Below are 10,065 nucleotides of genomic sequence, written 5' to 3'. Positions count from 1 at the left end.
AATGACATAAACGCCTACGGTAACCCAACCACACCCTGTGTGTATGTTGGAGAAGTTTCAGGCTGAGCATGTGTTTACCTGTGCCACCGTCTATCAGCCAGTCATTCGCAGCTGTCTCACCTGCCACAACGTATTCTACTACTTTCATCATTTTCCTCTTTGCAATTGGTATGGATTCTTCGCAGCTTGATCTTAGTTTTTGGTGGACATCACTGGTAATGAGTCCATGCACAGGCGACAGGCAGACGAACATCCATGCAAGCGTTTGGTTATCTCGTTTTGTTCAAACAATCATCCAAGCTGCTGTTTGAATCTACTTCATGAGTTAACTGTAATCTCAGTCAGTTAAAATCGATTCAAACGCGACCACATGCCTGCCACCAGGGTCACTGGCTTTATCTGTTGGACACATTCTGTATGTATATGTGGACAACCTGTCTGTCGGCTATGAGCAATCCTACCGGCCGACAGGTTGGATGACACTGAATGTGCTGAATTGAACGTATTCGCAAGAAATCAGTGGATGGGTATGAGTGACTTGGACAGTTCGATCAATCGACGATGCGGGCAGCGGGTGTTGAGGCCGAGTCAGACCAATGTGCCACTGAACACTACTTGAGGTTTAGAGGTCAAGATTACCCGTGCTTGGTGGTACAATCATTCGAACAAGTCTTCGGCAGTCTAATAACATCTATCCTCGATACCTGTCATCGTATGCAGTGATGGTGGTGTGGTCAGAACATTGGTTGGGTGAAGTGATGGTGACTCATTTAGAACAGTGGGCAGTGCTCTGACACGATCCACGTTTTGAATGTGGCTGAGTTAGGCGCACATGTGCTGCTTATCTGACAGTAATGCAACCGAGGAGGTTACCAGAGGTAATCAACAACACTACGATGAAAACAGCTAATCAGTCTCCTCTGCGTCAGTGAACAAGGTAGCCTTGCCTATCAATCGGGATCGATTGCACACTTCATACTGTGTGCACGTACATAATCCTTACATAACTGGAGAGACCTAGCTAGGAGGAGTGAGGACCGGGTTTCTGGAAGATGGAATATTCTGGGATGGTATGGAAGTAACCAGACCTTGACTTAATCATTTGCAAACGGGAATGAGAAACAAGCCTGAGGCCTGAGCAACTGATGCTTTGGCGGTGTGATCCAGAAAACAACGTCAATCGGGCAAATAGCTAACGAGTAGTCCGTCAGAACTTGTCCCAGGCGGCTGATCAATAGGGGGTACCAATCCTCTTACGAAAGCGTCGGGATGTGTCGTTTCGTTCTCATGTGAGAAACTTATGCCAACTTGCCACCGGTTGGTCGTTGAAGTTCAAATCCATTTGTTTTCCCCAAGACTGCGCCGGATTCATCCACAATTTGGCGTGATAAAAATGGAATGAATAATGAGAGTGAATGAGGCTTCACGGAAGTTGCGAGCGGCTTTTGAATTGTGGATTAATCGACACATGACTAGTGTACCACAAAGTTGTTGCACCTTGTGACCGCAGATTCTTTGATGGAATGAATGACGAGGGCATAATCATCAGCGCCTCTGTGGATTTTCTTTACGCGCTGCACAGACGTCATTGAAACACTCTGGAGTGGGGATTCACTGATTTCGGAGATAGGCAACAAACTGAAGCTTACAATCTTGGCTAACTTAGTTTTGTTTGGCGGAGTTGGAGCGCTAAATTGACTGAACAATCTTCGGAGTTCCAGGATTTTTGTGCCGGTTGTGGAGCTGTTCACTGGAAGAATTTCCGGCCACCTACTGTAAAATTCGACTAAAATCAGGTGTCGACCACGAATTGGACCTGAATAATCGATGGGGAAACGAAACTAGGCTGTGATCGGCTGAGAACAAGACTGTAGGGAAGGTTCTCATTAATGATTTACCTGCTCCTGCTCACAATGCAAGATCCGGGGATCTACACAATCCGGGAGTCCATCAGAGGCCAGGAGACTTGACTCCGAGCAAGGTCCTTCATTCTGTCTGTTCCTGGGTGTATTCTGTTAAACTGATTTTGTACGACTGGTTGTAGCCCCTTTCTAAGGACGGTACTGATATAATAAAAGGCATCTGCTGGCTGGTGCAATGCTTCCAGCCGGTCGATGTAGCATCTCAAATCATCTTGTGGTCAACCACGGGACCATCAACTTCGGTGGTGAGCTACTACAGTACAGGGTCTTGATCACTAGCCTGGCGTCACTAGGAGGGTGTGGACTGCTCCCGATACTAACCTGTTCACCTCCAGCTCCAAGATAATTGTTATGGCTAGAGTATCCTCTAGTTCTACCATGCTCGGATCAATAAGACGCGACTGTGCGTCGCTCTAGTGGTGGAATAGTACCTGATCTTAGATCCTACCCCAGAAGCAATTTTCCATTGCTAGAGACGGTTGGCTATTTACACAAAAATCCTCTGCTTAGATCCTTACAGTAAGCAGTGGTTTGCCGTCGGTCGGTAAAGTAAGCTGACATCCCTAGGATATTTTTGGCAGCAAGCACGATTGATAAAGCCCGCCTTTCTGTCTAACTATAATTGTGCTCGGCTGGCGGAATCTGCACTGGCTTGCTGGTTGCTGTTGGGTTGCACACGCCAAATCGTTGAGCCAGTGTCATATTTCGAAGCATCCGATTATAAAAATTTCCACTGGCGGATCTTGATGAGCAAGAAGTAAACTGGAGCTCAGCATGGGCTTCGACCACGTCCGCTTGTGAAAATTTCCACTGGCGGATCTTGATGAGCAAGAAGTAAACTGGAGCTCAGCATGGGCTTCTGACCACGTCCACTTGTGGTCCTTGGTGAGTAGATGGTACAGTGCGCCTTGAAGGCGATACATTGCAGATAGAAGCCAGCTGTACTGACTGACTTCACCGAGGAAGAACCGGAAGGATGTCACGTATGTGGTTGATAGTGTGGATGTTCTCCGGGTTTGCTAGGTCGCCGCTTTCGTTGATTATGAATCCCAGATACTTTATCGGCCGCTTGAAGATAAATTTCTCTTGGCACACTCGGAATCCATAGTCCAAAATACGACCAAGCACGTAATCACGTAATCACTACTACGATTCGTCGGATCTGGGACCTATAACGACAAGATCGTCCAAATAGGTGGCAACACTGGGGGCATCCTCTTGCATTGTATCGATGATCTGTTGAAAAGTGGCTGTTTTAGCACCAAGCGACAGTTGGGTAAACTGGAAGAGAGCACGGTGCCTACTGGCAGTCAGAAGCACCACTTGTGTTACAACTTGAATATATGAAAGCTAGAGTACATCATTCGTTGTCAGTATTGGTGAGCAAGGTGTGCAGGTCGTACAACTCTGCCAGGGGTTTGTAGAGGTGAAACACAAGTTCCCAAATGCTGGGCACTGGTAAATTCGTCGTTTGTATGGTTAGGTACCCGCCATCCAATATCAGTAGGAGTACATTCTAAACACACCTGGACTAGCCATTCTCGATAAGTTTTTGATATCTTACCGAGTTTTCTGTGAGTTGAGGCAACTATACGAACTTTTCTATGCAACGTTTTCTAAACTCCTGATTACATCATTTAGATTGCGAATTATTTCCTCTTAGTAGGTTCCGTAGCCAGTCTAATTTTCTTCCTTAAACTGCGAGAGGTGGTGCTGTTTTTTGGTCTGATTCTGGTGGCTAGGTGGCCAGAAAGCCTTAGCTAGGTTTAAATTATTGTCAAAGATGCTATTTATGTTAGCAAGCGCGTTATGCCCTCCGACGAAAGATTGGATTACTGTCTGTACCTTCTACAAAAATAACGCGCATGGGCCGTCCAGTGTTTGAATCCACATGAAAATAGTTTGTACATTCCCATGGGGAGTTGAACGTATGCCTGGCTGCAAAGGTTTGCATTGAGCCCGTGGTAGACCCGAGGGAATAAGACCTGGGGGATTGTTGTATGCAACCAGTCGACAAAAAGTGATGACAGATCAATGGTCTCTGGAGTGATGGTCTGGAGTTGTGATACCGCACCGCCCAATAGGTTCTATTTGCTAGACGGAAAAGTTAATGATAACTTGACTTCCACTGTGCCAGTGAAGTGAATTGTACTAGTAAATCAAGTGGAGATTCTTTTGTTTGATATAAATGATATCTATAAGCGGGGAAAACTGAGCTTGAAAAGTGCGAGTCAAGTAAACCACTGGATTGGTTTTTTGTTGGTCTCACCACAAACCTTTTGGATCTGCCTCGAATGTATCCAACTCCAATACACAACATGTGTGCCTGTTCCTGTTTTGTGGACGAAATGTTTTGAATTGTACCAGATTTTCCATTGAAATAAGTCTGGATACATCATACGACTGTCAAAAGATCGTTGGGGTTCATCTCCACTCACAACTTTTCTGTATAATTTTGGCCATTTTTATCCCACCTTGTCCATTGTTTAAAGGACTAGATTTATACTTTTAAATGATGTGTGCTATCTTACGCTTGGTGAATGAAAGATACATTCGGACTATCCTGTTCTATACCTGAAGTAAATTCTGAGTAAACTTTACAAATACGGCTCCACAGATAGTGAGTTGAAGACTGAAAGCAAAAGAAGGTACAGACGTTATCACCCTTAGAAGTACACATGAGATCCTTTATTATAGTACAAGTAAATGTAATGGGAAACGCACAAACTGTATGCATATTTGTCTAGAAAAAAGCACCTAACCAATTTTTGGAATGCCAGTAAACCACATGACATGAACTAACTAACTTTAAGTCGCCTATTATATGCGTTATCTTTGCACTTCGTTCTCCGAACTCACGAGATATTTTGGTCCAGAGTTAGAAAAGCTTAGTTTCAGGAGCGGGTACGACGTGGATCCAACCTGGTTTGGTTCGAAAACGGTGGCTTACGGTTCTCCATCCTATGCCCGCGACACCAGCATGGATAAACAATCGCGGAACAGAACAACTGGTGTTTCCGTACTTACTAGGGCTCCAATCAGAACAGTCGCACCCGGAGGTCTGTTAAGAAGTGGTTCGGATTTAGACAAATACACTTATTCGCATATCGATTTGGTTTTGACGGGAGACTTATCTGGAACCCAGTGCAATCCTCATTTAGGAATTTCTTAAGCTACTAGATGTGCTGCACCAGTTTCGGATTCATATTCTAAAATCTTTACAATTACTCAGAAGTAGCTATGTGATCAATCATAGTGTAACGTGAAATATGGCCATATCCCTTTATAGGCCCAAGTTTGGGAGTTCTTGTGCACCGTCACATATGTTTCTTGCTTATAACCCAAGAAAGTTATCCAGTGGCCTTTCTTAACAAATCATGTTACGGGTGATTTCTGAGCAAAGGCAACTGGTTGAGCTGAAGCGTTTCCTGTTAGTGACACATGAACTCGTGGACCAAATGTACAGCTGGATTTTTAGGCCAGTCATGCAGCAGTCGTCATGGTAGAATGGCTTTAAAAACATCAGTCTCGCAGATTAACTACAAACAAGGTTTTTCCGTTGCTCAACCGATGCTAGCTACCTAGACATGATGCAGTGCATAACAGCTTTCAAGAAGACAATGTCAAATCAGCAACCAATATTTAGGAGCGTTGGGACTGCACTTTTGAGAGGTCACACCATATGCTAGCCGTATCACGCAAGCTCAGTTACGAATATTTGACGGTCGAATCAGTCGACGAAAATGACTTTGAACTATGAAGATGTGCACTATCATTGTCAAAGATGAAGGTAATCCTCATTTACTAACAACCGATCATTCAATCGGAACCATAGAGAACACCAATCTGTCCAGTGCATTCTAGGCAATGATTTCCACGTCGCATTTGCTAGCTCCTTAGTACCAGGTGTCCACAGGATCCCTTAGGGTTGTAGTTTTCGATCACTGTTCATCTTGCGGTTAAACTGATGATAGTTTTTTCGTTTTCTGAATGACATTGTCCACTTAGGTCTAAGAGCATTAGCTGTAGTCCGAATTCTACAGTTCATCGACTACTCTCCATTCGTGCGAACAATGCCCTCCACACTGCCTTTCTGCGTGTTCGACGACTGCTCAAAATAACCGACAATTTACGACCTCAAGTTTACTCGTGCGTTAAATATGGTGCTTCAACTTGAAATTTACTGTAAAACAGACCGCGATTATTGGCTTCAATGCTTTGCAGACTGATGAATCTACACGTAGAAGTCGCTTTCTTCACCTGGTAAAAGTAACGGGAGCAGAAACATCAACAACTTTAGGACGAAATGAGGGATTAATTTAACCCTCGATCAAATAAATCTCATTTGGGTTTTATCCTATTCGTGGAATGATGAAAATGGTTGAAAATATCACTTATCTACTTCGTGTCTTGTTATTTGGCGAGTGGGTCAAACATCAAGCTAAAACACCATGACTAAATGAATATTGTCTTCAAAGTATCCCGCTACACAACAAGTTCTTGTGGTATTCTGCAATTTTCTGAGATTGTTCCGTCAAAAAGAGACTAGTATATGAAGGTGGAATCTTCTTTGTCATGACTGAGTTTGTCTAACAAAACTAGTCACACCACTAATACAAACAGATGATGTTACGTTAATCTTTTGTTTCAAACGAGACGAACGTTTGTGGAAATATTTGGAGTTTAGATCCGTTCTCATAGATTTAATAGAGGGAATACGTTAGATTTTCGCCTTTTGAAAGCATTAGTAGAACTTAGAGAAGTGGCAGGAAGAAGCTCACCTGTACAAAATAGAAAGAATTTGTTGTGTGCCAAACAAACGCCATATTTAAACCTATTCCTTCAAGCCTTAATTTAGCAGACATTAAACTGGGACAGTCAAATACACATCTAATTTTAATTTTTTCAGAAAGCCCACTCATATAGGCCATGAAACGCTTTGTATCCTGACATGAACCATTTTTGAACCGATAGATAACTGCACAAGGTTTTATGTGTTATTTACCACTTGTGAGGAGTTACTAAGTTACCTTAGAAATTCAGTCTGTTTCAGAATAGGTTCTAGATTCCGAACTTCCTCAGCGAATCCTGCTATTGTGTGATTCCGGAAGTCAGCTAGCAGTAACATGATGAATTTGTGATCGCCTCAAGTTAAATGTGTTTACCTTTGAGGCAGTCATGAGCAAAAATCTATTTTTCTAGTTTTACAAAATGGAATACTGATAAACATGTGTTTGAGGTGCGGTATAATAGTAAACAGAAGTGTACACATAAGAATGTGATAAACAGCAACAGGTTCCCGTACGTGATTCACCACCATTTGGTCTGTCAATATTCCATGCCCTCGAAGAACATTCAAATGTTTCCAGAGGCTAACTTCGTGGACAGTATCGCTAAAGTTGTTCGCTGTGAGACAAGCCTTACTTGGGCCAAACTGATGTCTTGAAATAATCTGGCTACTTTCATTTACCAAATGGATATTTCGTCTTGTAAAAGAATTCACTCTGTTCCTAAATTCCACGGACCATGCCAGAGCCGTTTCATCCTTATGGTGATTTGTCAGTGGTGGAAATAGATATGGCTATACGTTTCAATAGTTTTACTGTACAGTTAACCACAGATAATTTCGCACTGTATTCTCTGCAGTCTGTGCTACAGCATCACTATGATCATCAGCATCATAGTCGTTATCGTCGTCATCATCAGAGACAGCAACATCAGTGTTGACACCGACGCTACACAGTATGTTCGTTTTGAAGGTGTCTCAATTTATCGTAGCGTTGTCTCAGAATAGCTAAAAGTTTTCTTTCTTAGGCTTTGGATAAATAACCTTCCAAAACATAAAAAGGGAGCAGTTTCTGCACAGATCTTGTTCGGACTACTGGGGGTTCCGAAGCTCACGGTTTACTTCTCCCTGCTTTTGCATATCATCTGCCGAGAAGAAATAAGGCTACGTCTTTCGTCGAACTCACATGTTTCAAGGGGCCTTGATCAATTCCCCCCTCGTTTTGTATTGGAAATTGGATTCATAATCGACAAAATGGGGACATTATTATTTCTAAGACAAATGAGATGTATTCCTAATGTGGTGTGAATGCACTCCAATAAGCAATTTTCATGGACTTGAAACAATATGAAAACTTAATGTATTCTGGTCTTACCTGCACTGTCATTGGTCTCTAAAGACATTTTAGATAAGATAGGTCAGTCCACCAATATTTCTTGAGTTGTAAAAGTATTCAGGAACAGAGGCTACAAATTTTCAAACCGCTCAGCATGTTCTATGAACAGTATTTATTCCCAACATAAACTGTCACGCGAAACATGGAACGAATTAAAATAGAGTAAGTTATTACATCGTTCGCAAAGTAGCTTCAAGATGGAACCACAGTTCATTCGAGTCATTGGCTTTCTTTACAAAACATCTCTAACTGGGAGTGCACTTCTCGAATTTTACCTAGAAAGGACCGAGGTGATCACTTGAAAACAGTGTGTAAACAGTGTAAATAATGGATCGGATTTTCGCCATACTATAAATATCACTTCGTCCGTATGTCCCGTCCGGCCACTCCCCTACAATAAATTCCTCATGAGGGTAACAGGTTATATGAAATTATATCGGACGACGTTGTGCGACGTTCAGTAAAATCTTTCGTGTCACGAAGCAGCCGGTCTTTGAAAACATTGAACTACTTACCTTGATAATCTTATCAAATTATACGTCTCATGATATACAAAACTGTGATTTGACCGAGGCTACACTGTTAAATTTATTAGACACCCACGTTGTGTTTTTCGTTCACAATAACATAAAATATCCTTGTGTACTGTACTTAAATGATCAATCGTAACTGAAAACAGAACCAGTAGCTCGTCATCTGGGAATATCCGTTGACTTTCCTAATTTCCACGACGGAAAATTTAGAAATAGCCTTCAATATTTCGCCCAATATATTTTATCTTACTCATTATTATACCAAATGATCTTGCTGCGAGGACCATGTTTTACTCCGCGAGCTGTTAGTTGAGACATTCAATTCCTGCTTTCACGACCAAAAGAGTACTGTCGTATAGGTTTATGCTTTAAGCTTGTAACAGATACAACGAATCTGATCAGTCATGCAGTTCAGTGCTCTCTTCACTGAGTTAATCTATCCATCGTTTGACAGAAAATTCCAAGGAATTTACCAGACTAACTTTTTGTACCGTGTGACTTTCAATAAGTTAGAAAACAGCAGTCCATGTGGTCTGCCTTTTTTATTTCCACAAACTGACCCAGTAAGTTAAACTGCTTACGACGAATGGCACTATGGCCGAGGCATTCCTAGAGACTTTTGTGGTTCTGTTTATTCTGAGAACGCTGATGCACAGAATATATATAACTACCGGTTTACGAAGTATCCGCACCGAAGTGCCCGCAATGGATTGGCAGTCTACCTATAAATGTTTTGAGACCCGATTTTCCTTTCAGTCACTTTCAGTCATGCAGTTCACACAATCGTTCAATGCGTTACAACAGTTAGCTAGCTTGGAGATAACGAGCAACACTTTTGATATGCGCACATCTTGGTCCGACACTTCACCATCCATAAACATATACTGACACGGAGGTTTCACATTAACCACTCGAGATCTATATGAGCGCTTTGGCTTATCGCTAAGGCTAGATGCTTATATCTGTTCTGTATCGGTCGTATTCAGTGTATTATTTTAATTTTAATTGAATTACGTCATACTCGCATTCGGTGCATCTTGACGATCGATGACTTCGTACCCCAATGAGGAATCTGTCGTCCCGTGAAGGTGTTTTAAAATCTCAAGGCAGAGATGGTGATTATGCACACTCTTGCAAGTGCAGCTTAGGGTGACTTTTGCATGATACTGAAGATGAAATGTTTCAGAAGCCCCGCAGAGAGTTCTAACGTTTATCTCATTGTCAGTGCTATTGGCTCTCAGAGTGGACAATCATATTTTAAACAGGTGACAAAAAACAGTTCAAATAAATAATGCCCAGGGCTGAACTAAAATTACTCATTAATGGTTACAAAACCTAATACAGGAGAAAGAAATCCTCTTTGTTTTCAATACCCAAGTGGATTTGCACAGATAGGTGAATCATTCTCACCCACATAAAAAAGCCCCA

The sequence above is a fragment of the Opisthorchis viverrini genome (assembly GCF_000715545.1).
Source record: "Opisthorchis viverrini unplaced genomic scaffold opera_v5_61, whole genome shotgun sequence".
In the NCBI taxonomy this organism is placed as follows: domain Eukaryota; kingdom Metazoa; phylum Platyhelminthes; class Trematoda; order Opisthorchiida; family Opisthorchiidae; genus Opisthorchis; species Opisthorchis viverrini.
Note: the sequence above shows the minus strand (reverse complement) of the source record.